Below are 24,048 nucleotides of genomic sequence, written 5' to 3' on the forward strand. Positions count from 1 at the left end.
AATTGAAAATTCCCGCGTTGATTATGATCTTCATGATACATATATTTATGAATGTGTCTGTGTGTGTATGTGTTTAATACTTAAACGGAACGCTAGAACCCAGATCCCTGAAGTTCTGCGGCCTTTGGAACCATTTTGAAACTCTCACTGCCATTAACGAGCACCAAGTTTGGGTTCGTTCGTTCGTTCTTCTCGTCTTTGTACCATTTTATACTTTCCCTACTTCTTCTTTTCTTTTTTTTTTTATTCTCATTCTTTCTTCCTTTCTTCTGCTCCTTTCCTTTCCTTTCCATTCCATTCCATTCCTTTTCTTTTCTTTCTCATTCGATGCCGACATCTTTGGTGCTGCCCCGGTCGGCTCGTCAAAGGAGGGCGAGAGAACTGAAGAGACAAAGGGAGTTACGGGGTTGGAAGGAGAAACCGGTTTTTAAAAGGGCTCCTCCGTAATTATTTCCTCCCTCTGTTGAATGAGAGAGAGAGAGAGGGCTGATGAGGGGTGATGAGGGGTGTTGAGGGGGTGAGACTGCGGAAACTTTGATCAATACGTACTCTTCCACTTTCAGATTTCGCTACTACAGCACAAACCCTTCCTTTCATTTCCTTTTTTTTTTCTTCTTCCCTTTTTATCTCTCTCTCTCTCTCTCTCTCTCTCTCTCTTTATATATTTCTCTCATTTTTACATTGAAAATTCGTTCTCTTTATAAACGCAATATTTGACAATTAACGTTAAACAACAATCGGCTAAGTTGATACCTGTTTTATTTGTTATTGTTCTTGTTGTGTTGAGACACGCACAAACACACATTGTGTGTGATTCCAGATATAATGCATTGTCAATGTAAAGAATAATAATCTAATAAAAGATCTAATATAAAATCAATGATCCAATAAAAGTGTATCTTCGATAAGATCCGAACGATTGATTCATTTATTAGAAAATCGAATGAACTTTTGTATTATTAAATACAGTCTGTCTCTCATTCTAAACCGAATATCAATTCAATGACCCGTTGGATTCTCCCTGCATATTACGTTTGGTTGGTACAACAATAGAATAATATCAAGTTAGATATCCGGTGATTAGAAGAGTAGGAGGTAAAGATCAGTTTTGAGGATTATAATATCAGATTCCAATACGATTAAGAATGTCAGGAAAACCGGTGGTGCCCAACGACTCTAATCGAATATTAAAAGTGAATTCCTATCTTCTATTTTCATCCGACATCGTTCAAATCAAATTAATCTTAACTTGACGCGTTCAAACCATCAATCTTTTCTCGTCGTGTCTTACTTTATCGATTAGACTAAATTCATATCAGGCGTTTATTCGATCAACCCCACGAGTTATCGAATCATTTTCGGGTTACATTTTTAAATCTATTCAGCAAAATATTAACCATTAACAATGAAAATCCTATAAGAGAATGCACGTTGTAGATAAAATTAGATCAAACGCAGCGATATAAGAAAGTTTGTTGAATAATTGTTCGCAGAATTTGAACCGAGACGCAACCTCTGATTATCGATTAACATAACCTACGTTAACCCAAGACCCGTTTCAAAACTTATTACCCGACAAATCACTTAACAGATAACTCAAATCCCAATAGACAGCAAAATTATATTCCCTTTCTCTGTTCTCGCATCCGATATCCCAAACCATACCCAACACCAGCTCCGAACCAACAACGGCTAATGGTTAAAGGGTTAAACAGGGATAAATACCGGCTGGTGGGGATTCAAGGTCAACCACTAATCGAGTCTTGCTCGTATACCAAAGGTGGACGGACTGATGGGATAAAAACGTCCTGTTTATGAGCACCCCGTTGAGAAAAGGAAAAGAATTAAGTGCTGTCTATGATCCCTCTCTCTCTCTCTCTCTCTCTAACACACTTACACACATACACACCATGTGTATATGCGTGAACATTCCTATAGTTCAGAGACGTATTATTACAACTTTGGCAAGGTGCCACGCATTTAAGGACTCGTTTCCAAAACCTGTTTCCGCTCGCACAGTTATAATAAAAAGTATGTGTGCGTGTGTTTGTGTATGTGTGAGAGAGAGAGAGAGAGAGAGAAAGAGAAATTTGTGGCACGTTTCACTTCTTAATCTCTGCTTTTATTGGTGGACTAACATTTTATTCATTTCTTTTTCTCTTTCTCTCTTTTACTTTTTTGCATTTTCATGAGAACCAACAGCCGGTTCTTGATCTTTTATATTTTTCTACTCGACCCCCAGCCACCCTCGCCAACCCCTACCACCCTCCACTAACCCGTTCTTTTTATTTCTATATAGTACTCCTTTATTTTTTTATTTTATTATATCTCATTCATTGTTTGAATCATTTTAAATGCGAACCTCTAGGTGGAGTTTTGAGGAATGGCCTTGAAAAAAAAAGGGAACATAGGATTAAAGACATGAATTACTTATGGGTTAATCGTTAGATTGATATTTTGTCATTCCCGTCGACATGTTTAAGAGTTCTCATGGGAAATTATCATTTTAATGTCTCTGTTAATACGCAAACAGGTTACCCCAATAAGAATGGGATCCACAATTGGGTTGTTAGAAAATGTAAAAAAGAAGGTAATTATAAAATTATGTAGAAATAAAAAAGGAACGTTAGGTCGAGTGGACGATTTTACAAATTTTCGTTAAAGTAAAATAAATTTTTAATCGTAAATTCATCCATATGGGATGTATAACCCATAAAAAAATATTAAAGGATAAAAGTAGTCGAGTGACGTATCATTTTAAAAGTATTTTAATACGCTCGACAACGGTGACAAGTATTTCACGAGTCGAATGAATAATTTCGAAGAAAAAAAAGTTCGGACATTAAAAACAAAATGTATAATCTAAAAAATAGAATAATTTATGAGTTAAAAGAAAAAAAAAGTAAAGAACTTTGCACATCGGCGACACAAATAAAATGATCAATCTTTCAAAATCATCCAACTTTCGTAATCCAAATGGATTTTATTTTGTATGATATTAAATATATTATATTATATACAAGGTGGGCGCTAAGAAAACTGTATCTTTGTCTCCTCGTGATTTTTTTTTCTTTTCTTTTTTTTTCTTTTTCATTACTATAAACGTGTTCTCTCGCGAGAACTTATACTCGTTGAGAACACGTCATTATCAAACCGGTTGCTACACTTTGCTAACGTTGCAGCTGGCGATATTATATCTTGTGCCACCGCAACGCATAAACTTTTTTCTTTCTATATTTTATTTATTTTTTTATTTTTATCTATCCACACACATACACACACGCACACATCTATTTATCTTCATTAGTTTTCTTGATCTACTCGAAAACTTCGAATATTTTCATATAATCCAAATTAATACGACAAAAATTCTTTGGTTTTTTTCCCTCCACCTCCTCACCTCCTTTCCCCCTGCCCACTGCCATAAAGGAAACTATACAGAATTTTAATTAAAATCTACGTCAAAGAAAAAAAAAATCGTTACGGAAATAGGAGAAAAAAATAGAGAGAGAGAGAGAGAGAGAGAGAAAATGAAAATATTGTTTATTTAATGGTACCATAAAGAAAAATATTTTCCAAGCGTTGAACGAAAAAAAAATCGAAAATAAAAAAATAAACAAAAGAAAAAAAGAGAGAGAGAGAGTAGGAAAGAAAGAAAGAAAGAGAGAGAAATAGAGGGTGGGAGGAGGGTAAACGAGCAATACGAGAGCCAAAGCGTAATTATAACAACAAAACAAGCATGGAGGAAAATAAAAAATATATATGTATACGCGTAAACCAATAGGAACAACGATACGAAAACAAAGACGGTTATGCACACGCGTTCGTACGATGCTTGTATAACGAGCACAATTTTCACATTCTTTTTTTTTTTAAATATTTTTTTATTTGTTGTTCATTTTTTCTCTTTTTTTTTTCTTTTTTTTTCATATGTAAAACGGAAATGGTCAAGAATGAAATAACGAACGAAAAATACAAAATATAAAAATAAATTGAGAGAAATATAAAAAGAGAGAGAGAGATAGAGAGAGAGATGGTAAGTTTTTTACAATTATTAAAAACTAAAAGAACGGAGTAAAAGAACAATTAAAACTATTGTAAAATGAATAGAAAAGAGAATTTAGAAAACCCTGATTGAGAAGATTGTGAATATTGTATAATAATCGATAAACATCTTTTTAGAATAATTTGATTTGTGCTACATTATATTAACGAAATTTATTTAATTTTTGTCTATTTCTATGCAAGAAATTGAATTTTTACTTTTATTCTAAAATTGTAATTAAAGTATAATTGGTATTGTAATTATCTAAGATCAAAATTGGAATTGGCGCGCATTTTTTCATTGTCCCACAATACCAATTGGAATTGGCGCGCATTTTTGAATGTCCCACAGTACCAATTGGAATTGGCGCGCATTTTTGAATTGTCCCACAGTACCAATTGGAATTGGCGCGCCATTTTTGAATGACCCACAGTACCAATTGGAATTGGCGCGCATTTTTGAAAGACACACAGTACCAATTGGAATTGGCGCGCATTTTTGAATGACCCACAGTACCAATTGGAATTGGCGCGCATTTTTGAATGACCCACAGTACCAATTGGAATTGGCGCGCATTTTTGAATTGTCCCACAGTACCAATTGGAATTGGCGCGCATTTTTGAATTGTCCCACAGTACCAATTGGAATTGGCGCGCATTTTTGAATGGCCCACAGTACCAATTGGAATTGGCGCGCATTTTTTAATTGTCCCACAGTACCAATTGGAATTGGCGCGCATTTTTGAATTGTCCCACAGTACCAATTGGAATTGGCGCGCATTTTTGAATGGCCCACAGTACCATTGGAATTGGCGCGCATTTTTGAATTGTCCCACAGTACCAATTGGAATTGGCGCGCATTTTTGAATTGACCCACAGTACCAATTGGAATTGGCGCGTATTTTTGAATTGACTCACAGTACGAATAACAAATTTTTAAGTACTTTTCTTTACGAATTAATGACTAATTCCAAATAAAAATCAGTCCCTTGAGAGACACTGAGTTAAAATAAGAGAAACAAAAGAAATGAAAAAAAGGAAAAACTCCAAATGGGAGGAGGACCAATTCTTTGAACTGGCGAGTTTAAAAATAGCGGTAAACTTTAAGAGGCAGGTGCGTAAACATCTGGAGCGAGGAACGCGACGGACTTTGGTTAGCTTATAAATTAATCCGTATGGCGTGTCGCGTGCGTGCGTGCGTGCGTGCTTGCTTGCGTGTTTGCTTTCGTGCATGCATGCATGCATGCATTCATGCATGGATGCACGCACGCATGCATGCGTAAGTCAGTAAATAAGTAAGTAAGTAAGTAAGTAAGTAACTAAGTAAGTATTTAAATAAGTATTACCTTGCTCATAAAGTTCGTGACGATTGATATTTTTCAACTTGACGTACATTTTTCATTGAATCGGCACGAAATTCATCTTTCATTTTATTTTCTTTTTTATTTTTCCTTTTTTTTTTTCAATAACAACATTTTATTAAAATGTTAGTTAATATTGCAAGGAAATGAGAATATTTATGTCGAGGTATGTTTAAAATGGGAAAAGAAGAGGCGTATTATTCATCGCGAAAACTAAACCCTCGTGAACGCCTCGAGGAAAAAAAAAACCAACTGAAAAGGATGTTAGGGGAGGAAGAAAGGAAGGAAGGAAGGGAAGTACCAAGGACATCGGTTTAAAATCTTAAATGGTTTCCGGCCATTTTTATTCGACCCACCTGGCGACACACGTTTACGAGTCACCCCAATATGATATTTCCTTTTTTTTTGTTGTTTTTTCTTCGGTTATTTAATATCTTTCTTTTTTTATTATTATTATTAATCTTTTAATCAACACTTTTCCCCTTCTCTTTCAAACTATTAACACATAATTCATAAATCTCTCATGTTAGTTAAGTTTTCATAATCTTATCTTGGAATGGTATAGAAAAATATAAGAATTTAGAAGAATTCGTGTCACGTCTTTTTACTTCAAACAAACTTCGTAAAGAAGTTTCCTTTGCAATCCAAACCTCTTCCCACTCCTCCCCTCTCTCCTTATCCAATTCTGCCACCCAACCCCTCGTACATTTTACCAAGTTCCAAGTTTCAACCCTCGTTTTCTTTGCGAGATAAAAAACTTGTGAAAAGTACGATAAAAATCCAAAGTCCATCGATTATTATTATTATTACGACAATTTCCTACTTACGAGAACGACCAATGATTACCAAAAGAAAAATTAAACTTGGAGGGGGGTGGGGGGGGGGGCTTATAGCGTCTCTATATCTATTCTAGATAATACATAAGTTTTTCTTTCCTTTTCTTTTGTTAATTCGTTATAAAAAGACGATTATAACTTTTATAAAAATATAAAAGTTTTTTTATTAAATTTATTTGCCCAAACATTTTATATTGATTTTATTATGAGAATATATTTATTTATTTATATATTTATTTATTTATTTATTTATTTATCGTCGTTTTAATTCGTTGAATTCTATTTTCCATATCTTTATATATGTATTGTTTTTTTTACGTGAAAAAAAAAAGAGGAAGAAGGAAAAAGAAAAATTGCTCATCAGCAATAATGTTTCTTCGGTACAATGAACTTACGTATCGTTTTCTGATAACCCATTCTTCCATTAACGTTTACTATTACGAAGTATCTTGGGGTTATCGGTTTTATTTAAATTAAGACAAGAATAATGGTTTCTTTTATTTCCGGGTAAATCAAGATAGGAATGAAAAAAATGAAGCAACAGCTTGGCACAATTTTCAAACGATTAGAAAATGTATTCTAATAATTACAATTAATAATAAAAATAAAAAATATCAAAAGAAAAAAAGTTAAATTTTTTTAATCTATACACTTTAAAATATATTTATAAAAATATATTTATATTTTCAAAGATATAAATATATGTATTTGATTCGCGTATTATTATCTAGGTCAAATTGCATTCATTATTAATTCAGAACAAAAAATGCTTGCTATTTTCTCGAGTAGCAGTACGCTTGTTGAACATCTCTCGGACACTAGGGGAAAAACTAGAACTAGGGGAAAAAAACAAGTCCTCCATATTGAATATATATGTTCTCTTTCTTTCATTCCTTATTTCTCTTGATGGGGTTAGTCATAAAAAACGGTGAAAGTGGTGTTGAATCTTCATCGTGATCGTCCTGGCACGTTCAGCAAACATTTGCTGCTCGAGATTTCAACATCTTTCATTCTTTTTATTTATTCTCTCTTTCTCTTACACACGCACACGCATACAAACTTATTCTCTTTTTAATATTCTTACTTTTCTCTTTCTTGCATATTATATTTTTCTTGACCACTTTTAATATCCGTTTATAATAAAACACACCCGGTTAAATTCGTAAATCGAAAAGTTTTCGTAAATGATATTTGATTTCTCACTCACAAATATTCTAAGCGTCAGTTCGTTTGTTTGTTTTTTTAAAATTAATATTTAACAAGAATATTATATTAAATCGAATAAAATGTCAACCTTGATACTTTTTCAAAACTGACCTGGCCTCATGGTACACAGAAATCTGGTTTGACAAGCTTCCACCTTTCTCGTTTACTCTTCTGCGGAATCCCTCGAGGTGAGTTAAAAAGAAAAAAAAATGAAAAAGAAGAAGAAGAAGAAGAGGAAGAGGAAGAATAAAAGTGGATAAAAGAAAAAAAGAAAAGAAAAGAAAAGAAAGAAAGAAAACCAATTGCTATATACACCGTTGCATAGTTGACGTTAATCACAGAGGGATGATTCTATTTAAATCCACAACACCTACTATATTATTTTTCTTTTTCTTTTTCTTATTTTATCACACGTTACACTATACGAAAAATGTTCGTCAAATATTTTATCAATTAATACTTTGAAATTAAATTAATATTATTTATTATTATTTTTTATATAGGAATGATGATATTTTTATATTAATTATTTTTATTATTATTATTATTTATTATAGTATTATTATTATTTAATATTATATTATTATTATATATTATTTTATATTTTATATTATTATTTTTATATATTAATATATTATTTTTATATATTAATTTTATTATTATTATTATTATTATTATTAGTATTATATTATTTTATATTATTATTTTTAATTATTTTATATTACATTATTATTATATAAATAAATCTATAAGAATGAAAATGATTGTATAAATAAACCTATACGAATGGAAAAATATAATTCGTAAATAATTGATCATCAGATTAAGTTAAATCATTTTGAAGATTAATAAGGAGGATGTCGTATCGTTAGTTCCATTTCTAAGATCGTTTAGAAAGTGGACGGATATCGATGGGATTCGTGATTCGATTGACAAGACAATGTGTACGATACGTGAATCGAATACTTTATCACGATCTCTCTCTCTCTCTTTCTCTTTCACATAGAAACAACACAACACACAACACACAAACACAAAACAAATGCATTCACTGCGTACGAATTCAGGATTAAAGCGTACCTAAAAAAGGATCCATGTAAGAGGAATTGCAGGTTACTTCTGCATCCCATACCGGTTAGTCCACCTTTTATTATACACACGCGCACACATACATACATACATACATACACGTACAATTGTATTTGTTTATATACCCGGATGTATGTGTGTGTGTGTGTATAAGCGTGTTCTCTGATGCGAATCTGGTTTCGATTTTATGGCTCCGCATCGGAGGTAATATTTCGCCTTTTACGAGCACGCCAAACTCATCCCCCCCCTTTTCACCCTCGTTCTCCACCTTCCCCACCTCCCCCCCTTCTTCCCTTTTCGCTCTACCCTTTTATCCCACCACCATCACCACCACCCTCGTGAATCCAATGTCCTTCGTGAATTTCATTCTATGTTACCACGTAGCCCTTATCTCGAACAATGGCGAAATATTTTCCACGGGTACGCGCTGCTTTTTATTTTTTTTTTTTATCCCTTTTTACCATTTGGGTCATTCGTTTCTTTCTTTTTATATTCCTCGACTTTGACCACTCTCTTTCTCTCTCTCTTCCTCTCTTTCTTTTTGAGTACTCGAGAGTTGGCTTGAAAGTTTACGTTTGATTTATATTTTTCATTCGTATAGGTATTTTTATGCGATATTTTTTTCATTCGTATAGGTATTTTTATACAATATTTTTGTCGTTGTTGTGTGTGTGTGTAATAAACTTGTAAAAGAAGTTTTCGATAAAAAAAGAAACTAGTGTGTGTACTTATGTACGCACGTAAGAAGTTATACTTCTTTGCAGTACCAAAACGAACATAACCTCAATAACCTCAAAAATAACTTTAAAAGAAAAAGAAAGGAAACATATTTTTAATCGATCGATATATTACATATAAGAAAGAATATAAAACAAAACAAAAACTGGTGTGTGTACTTATGTACGCACGTAAGAAGTTATACTTCTTTGCCGTACCAAAACGAACATAACCTCAATAATCTCAAAAATAACTTTAAAAGAAAAAAGAAAGGAAACATATTTTTAATCGATCGATATATTACATATATAAGAAAGAATACAAAACAAAACAAAAAACTGGTGTGTGTACTTATGTACGCACGTAAGAAGTTATACTTCTTTGCCGTACCAAAACGAACATAACCTCAATAATCTCAAAAATAACTTTAAAAAAAAAAAGAAAGGAAACATATTTTTAATCGATCGATATATTACATATATAAGAAAGAATACAAAACAAAACAAAAAACTGGTGTGTGTACTTATGTACGCACGTAAAAAGTTATACTTCTTTGCCGTACCAAAACGAACATAACCTCAATAATCTCAAAAATAACTTCAAAATAAAACTTCAAAGAAAAAAAATAACTTAAAAAAGAAAAATAATAATTATTATATATATAATATATTTGAATAAATATATATATTATTTAAATCTCTTGAAAAAATTAAAAGAAAAGAGATATGAACAAATAAATGTTGTGTTTCTATAGATGCGACGATGAGTTGCAGAAAAAAGTTGAAGAAACGTTAATTACTACATCAAGACTATTAATTTCTTTCTTTCTTTCTTCTTTTATTTTTTTTTTCTTCAGTATTACTGCATCGTTCAGTGTATTTTCTGTATATCTCGGTTAACAAGAATTGTTTGTTTGCGTTACGTGACACACAATTACAGGTTCGCGTTTTCCGAGCAGAACGTAAGCCGGTATTTCCGGTAAAACGCGGAATAGAAGTAAAACCAAAAATGAGAAAAGGAATTGGCGGTGAGTTTTAGGATTTTTACATCCCTGTTTAGTTGTTTTCGTCTTCTCGCATCTTTTCTTCCTACTTTTTTCATCACTGTCGTCATAGTTGTTCGTGGTTTACATTAGTCTTCTTACTCGCTCTTTCTACGTTTTTTTATCTCTTTTTCTTTGAGATACGATTTCCGTCAACTTTGCGGGTTCACGGTAATTTATTTGATTCCATTTCAAGCGGATTACTCGTAACGAGCTAACCTTACACTCCAAAAGCTCATGTTAGAGTTAATTAATTTCCGTGTATACAGTTCTCTCTCGCTCACTTTCTTATTTCTATTTTTTTTCGTTGATTTTTTTCATAAACATCAACCCCTTTATCCAACAACAACAACAACAACGAGTGAGACTCGTGATAAAAAGAAAATTCGACGAAATACGGCAAGAACGAGCCTGACGCGTGTTCAGAAATTTGTACCACGAGTCAGACACGTGTAATTTACGATAATTAAATATAAAACTATTCCTTCAAATAATCCGAAGTTTTATACTTTAATGTTCTGATATTACGATAAAAAAAAAACAAAATGAGAAATATTTAATAAAAATTCATGGGGGGGCTGTTAAATCAAACAACAACAACGAGTGAGACTCGTGATAAAAAGAAAATTCGACGAAATACGGCAAGAACGAGTCTGACGCGTGTTCAGAAATTTGTACCACGAGTCAGACACGTGTAATTTACGATAATTAAATATAAAACCATTCGTTCAAATAATCCGAAGTTTTATACTTTAATGTTCTGATATTACGATAAAAAAAAAAACAAAATGAGAAATATTTAATAAAAATTCATGGGGGGGGGGGGCTGTTAAATTGCGCGTTGTTTTTCATTTGTTTAATATAAATTCTTAGATTTGAATACTATGAAAAAAAGTAATAGGAATAAAGTAAGAAGATGATGTTGGTACCCATTAAAGGCACCATCGCATTTAAGAGGGGTCCTCTTTAAGCTCGGCAAGCACGCCGAGTATAAACCGAAGGGGGTTGGGGTGGGTCGATATCGTCGTCTCGAAACAACCCTTGTATTCTCGTTCCTCAACTACCGTAGGCTTGCTTTGGCTTGCTCGCAAAATAAGGGTTGTGCAGTAGAAAGAGAACGAAGGAACGAAGGAACGAAGGAAGAGAAAGAGGATAGAAATGGGTATAAAATAGAAAGAAGTAAGATGAAGGGTAAGGGGAATGGGGGTGTTTAGGGGAGGAAGCTAACAGGGTGCTTGCCTTCATCCAAGCCGTTCACCCATTCAACCTGGCCAGTATGTTTATCGAAAAGGGGTTGCGTTTATACATATATGTGGTGTAATCAACTCGAACAAATCACAATCCCTCTCCTCTTACGCGTCATCGAAGTGTGTTTGCTTTGTGGTTGAGATGCACCCCTAACCCCCCTTCCCAACCCAACCCCCGACTACAACTTCGTTCATCTTCTCGTCTTCCTAGTGTCTGGAATAATTATTTGCCCCTCTCTTCTTCATTTTATTTTATTTTATTATTTTTCTTTACGGGTTAACGATTAACCCCCCTCTTGTGCGTGTCTCTGGCATCAACATGTTGAGGGGACTTTCCAACATTTCCCCACTTTGTCCCCGACGTTATACGAACTTAACTAGTTGGGTTAACTTAAGTCGGAGTAGACAGCTACGGGGGTCACACGTTTTAAATGTGAAAGAAGTAATAAATTAGTTAGATGTAAATTAGAGGTGTACAGAGGTAATTCTGAAAGAATTGTCTATACCCTCTAATTTGTATGTTAATTATCCGAAAACCGAGTAAACCCCAACAACGTATCTCCAAATAATACACGTTTATATATCAACAAACTTTTAGGATTCCCAACGAAAATTCCTGCACCCTAATTTCACGTTACCAACACCAGCTACCATCAACACACTACCACCACCGTTCATAATACATAAAGGTGTATCCAATTTAAATAGCCAACCCCTTGTTAGCCAATACAAACAGTGATATTTATCAAAGACTCCAATTAATGTCAGATGTTCAAAGAATTCAAATTTCACACGTTTTTGAACTATACACGTCGAGTTGTTAGGTTAGGTTTCTGATAGTCGTAGTCATGCGGAAGAGATCAGTGCTGCTGATAAACGGTGGATTGTTAAAGGGGGGTTGGTTTACGCTGAAATGCAATGAAATCGTTCGCAAACTAGTTTGATAACTACTCGATTCCATGTTCAGATTCCCTCTCTCTCTATCTATCTATCTATCTATCTCTTTCTAAAATGAACGAATGAACGAATGAACGATCGATTAACCAACCAACCAACCAACCAACCCACTCACTGATTCCTATTCACTTTGGACTATTTGTTTCCGTGCCGTGTACGACAACGGGGAAGAAATTGGGCGGGGGGTGTAAGAGGAATCGTCAGGGGGCGAGATTCGTAAAACGTAGGCCAAAAGGGGGGAGGGGTGGTTTGTTTCCTACTGGCTTCATGGAATTCGAAGAGAAATCGAAATTACGGTGTAAACGGCGAATTATCCAAGCTGCCGTTCCAACCAGCGACCGTGGTCGACCGCTAATCTCTTCCCCTACCCCCCTCCCCACTCCTCTTCTATCTACTCCTTACTCACATTAACATCTTCCTATCTCTCTCTCTATGGTTCGATCAAGTTTGGAAATTTCTGTGGGACGAGCAAGTTATGCGGCACGCTTAACAACTCCCGGATTGTCGAGGAATAACGTGGTTTTCAACTTCTGCAGTTCCGAGTGGAATATACAGTTTGGTTTATTCGATTCTCCGAATGTTCTATTTCTTTAGGTTGCTAAGTCTTTTGATATCAAATTCTAATGAATAAAAAAAAAGCCCAAAAAGATAAAACAGAATAGAAATTATTTTTCAGACAAGACTTCCATTCTAACAGATATACAGTTACCCAATACACATACGTGTATCATAACATCACGTACGAGAAACATAGATACGGTGCAGTTGGGAATTTATTATCATCGTTGGAATTCACGTTCCGTCTTTGCTGATGTTAGAAACGGTTATTACAGAGTCCCGTGGTATCAAAGAGAGCGAGAAAGATAGAGAAAATACGTTTAAGGCTATCCTACGTTGGCACGTGAAATATGCCGTTTAGAATGCGACGAATGTGATAAGTTACACAAACACATACATGTACGCATACGTAAAGAGATAGATGGATGAGTGGTACACCAAGGAAAAGCGTATAGAACGTTTCGTGTTTAGAAGGAAACGAGAATAAATCAGAATAAAGTAGAACGAAAATCAATCTCACTGAATTCCAAACTCTGCAATGTGTTGCACACACACACATACACATATGTAGATAATATAATGAAATCTATTAATATACATATAGTATAATTAAACTGACCATTTAAAGTATGAAATAAAACACAGACTACTTTAACTGATCGTACTATGCATTCGCAAGAAATTATTAGTTTAGGTATGACAGATTTGTTTTTCAAGGTTACATTTTTGTAACCCTGAATAAGCATTCGCGAAGGGATTGGACGGTGGGCCCTGGATAGCTCAATGGATAAAAAGCGTAGCCCAAAAACCGAAAAATCCGTGGTTCGAATCCCGGCCCAGTCAATCCAAAGGCCCAATTTTTTCACGAATCCTACAATTGGGCACACGTTCGGGATGAAGGTTTGCTTCGTAAAACGCTTCTACAATCTTGCAACAACGAGAGAAAAATAATTAATTGAAGATCTATCAAAAGGAGGTTAGGCGATAGTAGCGACGCTGAACGGTTGGCTGAGGAACTAAGCAAAAGAAAGAGGCCTTTTTAAGCGCCCAGCAGCACGTTTATCAAATTTCAATTAGTGTTCGAAGTATTTGGACAACTCAAATGGAATTGTCGATAAGAAAAGAAAAAATAAAGAAGATAAATGTATAATGAAGTTTTTTTACAAGATTAGTCTAATTGCAAATGGTTCCCTTTAGTTTCATTGTTTGGAAAAAGATAATTGAGAGCAAAGAAAATTACGAAAAAAGGAGGGGGGGGTCGTTAAACCACGACGAGAACGTCTACTCTACCGGGGATTCACGTAACTTCACTTTTCCTTTCTTTATTTTTCAAGTCTCTTTCTAACTCACGTCAGATTGTATTTCTCTGTTTCTCCTATTAGTCAGTCCACGACCCGGATGTACAGAAATAGCTAAGAGTGCGTGAAATTCGGTGGGTATCTATCACTGCGTGGTCAAGTGAGGAGTGACGAGAAGAGGGTCGTGTCAAGGAAGGGTAGGGTTGGGTAGGGAAGGATGAGGTGAGGGGAATAAGGAGAAAAGTTTATAGCAAAGCTTCGAGTAGGATTCTCAAAGGCACGTTTCTTCAAACCTGGCGAATAGCCAAATGGCAAACATAGTAGTAGTAGTAGTAGTAATAGTAGTAGATAAGAAAATTTGATCTCAGTTTCTGTCAGTCGTCGTATTGACATCTTCTTCTAGATGACACCTGTCTAATTCTAACATAGTTAAGATGTTTAAAAATTTTGTTCGAGAAAGAATTAACAATCCTAAAGATGATACCAAATCTGTTTTAACATTGTTTCAGTGTTGTGTGTACCCATGAAGTAACGATACTTTAATCTGTATTCGAGAAATAAAATAAATTGTAGGATAGCGTGTTTAAAGTGATGGTTCGGTTTGAAAATTATTAAAGAAAAGGAACCCGGTAATTCTGAAAAGACGATACAAAGTTGATCCCAACCGATGTTGGAGGTATAATTTTCAACAATCAACAACGTAATAAAAAAAAAAAAAGAAAAAAAACATAATAAAGCAATGAAAGCAGAAAAATCATTTCATCGGAAAAGAAGGAATCGATGCAAATGGTATGTTTGGGAAATATATCACGCACGCAATGTCCGATTTAAATGGGGGTATATCCATGGGGTGTAACACGGGGTCCCCCTCGCTCCCTCCCTTTCCTCAGCCCTTCGACCGGTTGCATAATCGAAGGGAATAAGCCAAAGGCAAGTTTCAACGCAGCTGTTCATCCTTGGATTCCATTGGTTTGCACACTCACTCACTCACTCACTCACTTGCTTGCTTGCTTACTTGCTTCGTGATCGAATGCACACACGAACAGGTACTTCCATACACAGGTACACGAAGATGAAGGGTGCATCAAACGCAGGTGCAACCTGACGAAGGATGTTTCTAACAGGCAGCCATCCTGGTAGCAGCTGGTGCCCGGACAGGTAGACATACCGGTACTTATCTACCTTTCGATATGGACTTCTAAAGAGTTTAAACTCTCTTCTCAAGGTCTTAGCAAATTCATCGACACATTTGGAAAGTCATACACCCGGTGGTGTGTTTCTAAACAACACATTCTATTTAAAGTCAGTGAAACTATTAAAGTACTTCAGGATTATTATATTCGTTTTAACACAGAATAGGGACTCTGTAGTATCTTTTAATACACATGTGAAAGTATATATTATAATAATAATAATAATACCAGAATATATAATGGAGATGGAAAATTAAAATGTTAGAAAAATTCTCATAAAATTTCAACTTTATCTTTCCCTATTATACTATACTCTTTTATTTATCATCTATTATTTTTTATTTCATCCACCAGTTCGTATTCCTTTCATTTTTATTTTTTCAACCTAACATTGCAACAACCACATTCTCAATCCATCCCCCCCTCTCTCTCACTCATACGAAATCTCGTTTCTGTATACCAAAAGCTTTTCCGGATGCCTTTCCGCATTAATATCACTACGTTGGAAAAGAGAAAAATAGTCAAAGAGGGAAAAGGAAATAAAAAAAATACAAAAACAGGAGGAAGAGAAAAGAGAGAGAGAGAAAGAGAGATATACGGTTGTCTGCACTACCCCGAAATGGATTATGGATTATATATATACATATATATATATATAAACGTATATACGAGAAAAGAACAATTTTCAGATTATTTTACGTTTCGAAAGCTCTCTTCAATCTTGATAAAAATCTAATATACATTTGTCCATGCGTATTCGCATTTATACAAAATTCAATCTAAAATGTTTAACACATTTGTCTTTAATTAAATCAAACAAATTTCAAACGAATTAATAACAACGAGTATGTTTAAGCCTTTCTTTACTAGCGCGCCGGATATATCCGGCATCAATCTAAAATCAGTATCTACGGAGCCCCAAATGATATTGTTCGACGTTTCTTTCATTGAACAGTGTTTTAAAATGAAATAAAATTCATACGATTGCGATATTCAAGAATTGTTCTTAACAGGTTTATAAATAAAATGTCATTAAAAAAAAAAGGAGAAAAAAAAAAGAAATATTCGCCAAACAATTATCGCAACGAATAAACTACTAATGTGTTATTCGAATGGATACATAACGTAGATAAAATTTAATGTATAACTGACGGTAGCTAGCAAGCAAGCAAGCAAGCTTCTGAAATCAAATGGTAGTAGAGTAAAACCCCGAGAGTTAGTTCGCAACAATAATTATCCGAGTTCCGTAACTAGTGGCCGAAACGACTGACTCGGTTTTAAGCCGGAACGAAATATAGTTTCTCTACCTGACTCTCCTAACTCCTTCCCTTCCCTCCATCCCACCCCAACCGAATCCCATCCCTACCCCCATGTATCAACCCGTCCCATGTATCTACACAAACACATGTATACACACGAATTCATATTTTAACCACCCTTTTCATTGCTATCCTCTAACTACTCGATGATTGTTACATCTAACTGTATATACAAACACACACAACAGAAATGCATCTCACGATTTTACTCTCGACTATTACCTGGAAATTTCGAAAACCCTCTCGAAAATCATTAGTATATATTTCTCGACACGTGTTCTACATATGAACGTGTACAACGTTAAATGGATTGTTTATATATGTTAAATTTGATTAGTTAATATTCAAGTGTTTCGAAATTACGATCAAAAATGTTAAACCCAAGTAACAATATCGACCATATTCACAGCAGACTTTTCATCCCCGTGAATTCTAATTACAGTTAAAAAAAAAGAAAAAAAACAACAGCATGAAAAAAAGAAGCAAGTAAACCGTACGCAACGCGTATTGGTCGAACGTCAATCGATGAATTCGTTTCGTTTCATTCCGGCCCGTTCCGTTCCGTTCCTAAAGATAGTAGAAGGGAGTTGTTGCGTAGAATTCTGTCGATGATTCGATAGAGTTTCGAATTAAACGCACAAACACACTGGGGGATGCCACGTGTTTCCCTATGGCAAAAGAGAGAATCAATAACGTTGGCAACGTTATCGGGTATACCCGCATCCCCCCCTCCCTCCCTTTTGCTACCCCTTCTCCCTCACTCAGCAAACTTTCCCTCTTTCCTCTTGGTATCATTCGACGAGTGTTTGATTTTTATTTCTATTTTTTTCCACTCTCTCTCGACCATTCTTCCCCCCTTCCACCACTTCCACTACCATCCCTCTATTTATTTTATTTTATTTTATTTTATTTTATTTTATTTCATTTTATTTTATTTTATTTTATTTCGACGTACAGGACATTTATTTTGTTTCGCGTATTTTTATTTTCGACGTCTCTCCTTTCACACTTCCCGTATACGAGTGGGAGTCCTGGTGGGAGGGGGAGATGACGACAGCGGTGGGGATAGGACCACAACATTTTTCAAAAAATATTCTACCAAACTTCTTCTATCTCGCTTCTCATTCGTCCGCGGCCACATCCTTTTGCTTAACCAACCCCCCCCCCCTATCTAACCCTCGTGTTCAGACGAATCTCCTCCGTGGCGGCTCGTGCTAGGAGGTTTAATTAAAAGTTTAACTAAAACTGAAGTTAATTAAAACTTGAAATTACGGCTTGCGCTCATGGCTCGCGCATGTCGATGCATTAATAACCGCTCAAACGTCCATTCGCCGTCGCAAAGCGAATCTCTGTTAAAGATCCTATATTATCTATCCTATCCCCACCACTTACCATTACCCCCACCCCCCACTGCCACCACCACCACCACCACCAACCATCACCGCCACTTTTAGCGAATTCGTACCTTCCCCAACCAATACCCCTTGTATTCTATACCAGGTCTACCACCCAATTGATTCACTTTAACCTTCCCTACCCCTACCCCCCTCTACCCCCTTCCTTACCCCATTGTCGGCAATAATCGTTACCTACAATACATCACTATTCTGAGAATGAGAGAGAAAGAGGTAAATCGATCAAATCGATATTTAATTAATCTCATTGACTGAGTTGAATTGCGATTTATCTGACTGTAGAATAAAATGGACGATCATTAAATAGAGGATAAATTTAAGTATAGTTATATTCGTTTATCATACGCGTATGATAAGTGGAACGACTTATTTGGGATACTTTTGAAAAAGCTTGCTAAATGTTGAAATATATATTTTTTGGAAATAAAATGTATGACAAAACATTGACAGTATTAACGGGTTTGCGTATGTAAAGTTTGGTTTCCTAATGTTTAAGTGTTTCGAAGTTATGGTCAAAAGCATAAACCCAATAACTGTGTTGGACTATGTTGGACAATCATATTCCGATCTATAAATGATATCAGATAACTATTTTCATATATGTATGTTTATAAATGATATTGATCAGGGTTGTGCAAATGGGGAAGGATGATGACGAGTTTCGTTTTCTCTAACGTTGAACGAAATAAAGCAGAGAACAACATTGGCACGTTCGAAGCGGGGCCGACCGCCCCGTTGAAACTGGGCTCGGGCTTTTACGAGCGACGAGTTTCGTTTTACTACCCTACGAGAACAATAGCAATGCGACTATGAAAACCGGTATATAAGAATATATGTGTGTACATAAACGTAGATACGTGTGTAGAAGTGTGTAAGTGTGTGCACGTACAGGAAGGACTATTTACGTTTTAACGGTGGTCCAACAGCAACTATCAGGAATGGGGCTGGTGCTGGTGCTGGTGCTGGTGCTACGGCAGCAGCCATCGAAATGCAAGTGTTCTTTTTTATTTTATTTTATATTTTATATGTTTTTTTTTTTTTGTTATATTCTTTTTACATTTCCTATTGCAATATAGCTTTTTTTATGTCGAACCATTTTATACACGGTATTCCGTATTATTGCACAGGAGTTGCTGACGTTGGTATGTTATCCATAGAAATGGGTTTAGACTTTTGTTACGTTTCTACTATTTTATTTAGTTATTGTTGAAATGTTTTATTTAATATTATTTCTTGTTTACGATTGACAACTATAAAACCATTGTATAATAGGAATATAATTTATAATAATACCCGTGAACTTTAATCTAGAAGAATAAACCTAACCCACGCGTTATCATGCAAACGTTCAATCAATTTCTTGACAATTACCATCATATTGGAATGGAATATTGTTTACCTTGTATCTGCATTAACAATGATGCTTTCCTTTAAAAGGTTACAATGTATTTCTGATATTGTCATAGTAATTTAGATCAATGAAGTAGAAAGACCAATAATTACAGCACGCTATACGTTATAGGACCATTGTTTCTTTGGTGTTCAACATGTTGCAGTCAATTTGGAATTACTGATAACCAATAATGAATGTTGGGCAAATGAACGTTCCCATGATCAGTAAACCGCATAGTAAATAGCACACCATGAACAAATACAGTCGATTATTTTGTATTTGACGATTGGACCTATTGATTTAATTGTTAAATCATCAAATCATCACTGTAGTCTTCGGGTTGGTTCATATGATGATTGGCATGAATAGACAATTTCTATTCCCAAAATTTACCGTTAGAACAAATCCTATCTAAATATAGGATACCCAAAAATGTGATGCATAATAATGTTGATAACTAATTTTGTTATTCCAACTGATATCAGGGGAGATTCTTGGGGGAAAACAATTGATAGGGAATAAACGTATAAGTTGAAAATAAAAAAGTAATAGCAAATACGAAATGTCACACGTTAAAACGCTTGCGTGTCGCGTTTAATTGCACTGGCATAACTCGCACGTAACGTTAAACATATATATCACGTATTCGAGCCACGACAATGTTTTAATCCGTCGCACGTGTAACTGCGTTCTATATTTATGTGCGTGTTCTATATACGCAACAAACGCGAATTAGCTTTTCCAATTGTTACTCGATTGGAATCCTCAATGAATAGACGACACCGTGTTCTATTTATAATGTATCAGAAATAATGATTTATATGAAACCTAATAACAATTAATCTCATTTATGTATTAAATAATATAATACAATTGTGGTTGAAAAACGTGTGAACGTATAATCCGTTCTAGATTCCTAAACCTGTTGTTGTTCAAAACAGTTCATTTAATTATCAATTCATTTGAAATGAACGCAAAATTCTGTTAACGCGGAAGCAAGAAAAACATTAAACTCTCATAGAGGAGTAATCAGTGATAACGGTAAACATGGTCAGTTAAATGACGTTTTGAGTAACCCAGGTAAGAAATCCCGTTGAGTAAAAAGTTCGAGAATAAATCGCATGGAATTAGAAAGAGTACCGTGGTGGACACCGACATCATCAGAACAACACTGGTAGTTCTCATGATGCATTTCTTCGAAGACCTCAATGTACCTCAGAGCTCGCACATTTCTCTGTTCGGTTAGAAGAGAAACAGGAGAATAAGAAGAAGAAAAATAAGAAGAAGAAGAAGAAGAAGAAGAAGAAGAAGTTTGAGAGATAGATAGGTTGATGTAGACGTATGGGTAGAGAAAGTATAGAAAGAGAGGAATGGACAGCGTTAGAACAGCACTGACTTTGAAAAGTCCAAAAGAACGAAGACGAATTGAGAAAGATAGAGAAAGATAGAGAGAGAGAGAGAAACCGGAGAAGTAAAAAGAAGAAAAACGTGTCTCGACGGGAACTTTGGATCAGGATTGGCCAACTGCCAAGCCGTATAAACCAGTAGCTACGAGTTCCCCCTTGGTTTAAACTCTTTCCTTGTCTTTCTTTCTTTCTTCAACGGAACGACTGTACGATGCTTGGTAGAAAAGTAAAAAGAGAGAGAGAGAGAGAGAGATAAAGACCATCTACAACAGTGAACCTAACCGATGAAATGACGACACAACACACAAATAAAGTATGGACAGGATGATGGTTGGATTGATTTGTTAGGGTGAAACACGCGTTAGCGTATGTATGAAAGAATAAAAAGTGATTGATAGTTTAGACATCAAGGGGATCGGGTCATTGGAATCTGGTGCATGACTGGTAACGTTCAACTATTGCGAATAATTAGCACAGGGATCCCAATTGGGTCTAGTTGATTAAAGCACCACCACCATACGACGTTCCCTAGGACTGTTATTACTGGTTACTATTCGTATCACCAGGTGGGTGCTTTGGATTCTTATTGAGTTCATTGGCCTGGAAGAATCCAATCATCGATCTATGATCGATAATTAGTTGGCTAGACCAATACTACTTTTCTCTTGTTGTGTCATCTCTCTAACAAATCACACGCTACTCGACACATGATGATGACGATGATGATGATTAGGATAATGTTGATGTTGATGTTGATTTTGATGTTGATTTTGATGTTGATGTTGATGTTGATGTTGATGTTGATGTTGATGTTGATGTTGAAGTTGATGTTGATGTTGATGTTGATGGATATGAGGAGACAGAAAAAGAGCATGCATAATTGGTAGGAATGTACCATTAAAAATCAGGTGACTTTGCATTGAAAGTAACTCCTGTCAGATAGAAAACAGTGGGAAGAAGAATCTATTCCCGATACTAGTCACGAGTCAGATCTATTTCGTTCGATCTATTTCGTTCAGACAGTTTTGAAAGATCATCTCCATTGAATCTTTGATTATTACCGGAACGTACCGTGTACCAAGTTACGCTGGTAACGTCTGTATGGTTAGCAGGAAAAAGATGTACGAATGAGTGCAGTCATTTCCTGCTATAGAGACGAATGAACATACCAACCAGCATCTATCGTGTAATTGGTCCAACCTAGCAAACGTCTGCTGCTTTTCTACCTACGAATATACTTTCCCTACGAATACGATTTCTTTGTATGTGTGTCTGTGTGTGGGTCTATGTAATATCCACAAATAGACGAAACGTTTCCTTTTCACCCTTCCACGGTAATTATCACCGAGTATCAACTACTCCGTGTAGTCGAAGTGGTGCTGCTGCTAGCTACGGAAAGCAAAAAAAAAATAGAAAGAAAAAAATGAGAGTGACTGAGAGGAAGAAGGAAAAAGGGTAGAAGGAGGAGGAGGAGGAGGAGGTGGAGATGGAGGATGAGGAGTGGGCTGGGGGGAGGGGGTGAATGTATTTTCAGCAATGTGTCACCCGACACGAGCTTTATACCCGCTGCCGTTTATTTTTGCGAGGCTGAGCAAGAAAGAGAGCTTAAAAAAAAAAGAGAAGAGAAGAGAAGAGAATAAAAGAAAAGAAAAGAAAAGAAAAGAAAAGTAGACGAGTATATGGGTTGCACGGTACACGTACACATTGACACACAAGCACACGTATACAAGGGTACGAGAAACTGCGGTAACAGAAAGAGAGTATAGAAGGAAGGCGGGACAAGTTGAGGAATTATGCCGACGAATAAAATGAAAAAGAAGAAGAAGAAGAAGACTGGAATCACATCAAAGGGACTTCCCGTTTTAAGAGGATTTCGTTACTTTATTACTCTTCTTCTTCTTTTTCTTCTTCTTATTATTATTATTACTTTTCTTCCCTTTTTTTATTTCTTTTATACCGAACGTTGAGCTGTGTTATAAACCGACGAGGCAAAAGGAAAAAAGGAAAAGATGAGACGACGCCGATGATGACGATGACGATAAAAATCGAATAGACGGAAAAATCGCTATCGGATTGATGATCTATGAAGATTTTTCTAAAAGGGAAACAATAAAAATGGTCTTCTATTCTGTAAGAACCGGAAAAGTTTCATAGGACGAATGTAAAATAAGGAACTGAAGGAAATGAAGATACTCGGGGAAAGAAAATATATAGCACGCGTTTCTACTACCAGACGAGTTTGAAATAAATAAAAAAAAAGGAAGGAAGGAAGGAAGGAAGAGAAAAAAAAGTAAGGTGAGAATGGTGGTGCGATTAGAGAAAAGAAAAGGAGAGAAAGGAGAGAAGTTCCAGTCGTGAACAAAGGACTCCAGTAAAATAAAAAGAAGAAGAAAAAGAAGAAGAAAAAGAAGAAAAGTATCTACGTTACATGTTGGGCAAGACTACTCTCGCCCAGCCCTTTTGGGTCTACCTGAATCAGCCCCCGTTCAACTTCTTCTTCTTCTTCTTCTTGTTTCCTCCATTTTATTTTCAAACCCATTCCCCCTTTTCTTTTTTGCTCAGTTTTTTTTTTTTCAGCAAAAGAACGTACAGAACAGAAAGGAAAGGGACAGCCCAATAGGAGAAGGAACCTTTTGTTTGTGGACCGGTTTTCTCAGGAGTAGTTCCTCGAATCATTTCCCTTACCCCAACCGTAGAACAGCATCACACCACTACTACCACCACTACTACTACTACCACTAACACTACTGAAGTGTAGACAGTCTGACCCTGTAGAGTGGTACAGTTCTATGTCTTCTTTCTCGCCTTGTTTCATTTCTCTCATACGGAAAGAGAGAAAGAGAGAAAGAGAGAGAGAGAGAGAGCATCGTCCGCTTTCCCTCTCGAAATCATTCCAACTCAGCCCACACTCTCCCCCTCTCCATCCCTCACCCTTACATACCATGATCCTTTCTCACCAACATCAAC

The 24,048-nt window shown here is 35.6% G+C and overlaps 1 protein-coding gene across 1 annotated transcript in view; it reads right to left on the bottom strand.

The window, feature by feature from the left end:
- The window catches only part of LOC122513374 (serine/arginine repetitive matrix protein 2), a 205,319-nt gene that overhangs the window by 111,533 nt on the left and 69,738 nt on the right, over nucleotides 1-24,048 (bottom strand).

Source organism: Polistes fuscatus, unplaced genomic scaffold (genome assembly GCF_010416935.1).
Source record: "Polistes fuscatus isolate 324 unplaced genomic scaffold, CU_Pfus_HIC Scaffold12, whole genome shotgun sequence".
Taxonomy (NCBI): domain Eukaryota; kingdom Metazoa; phylum Arthropoda; class Insecta; order Hymenoptera; family Vespidae; genus Polistes; species Polistes fuscatus.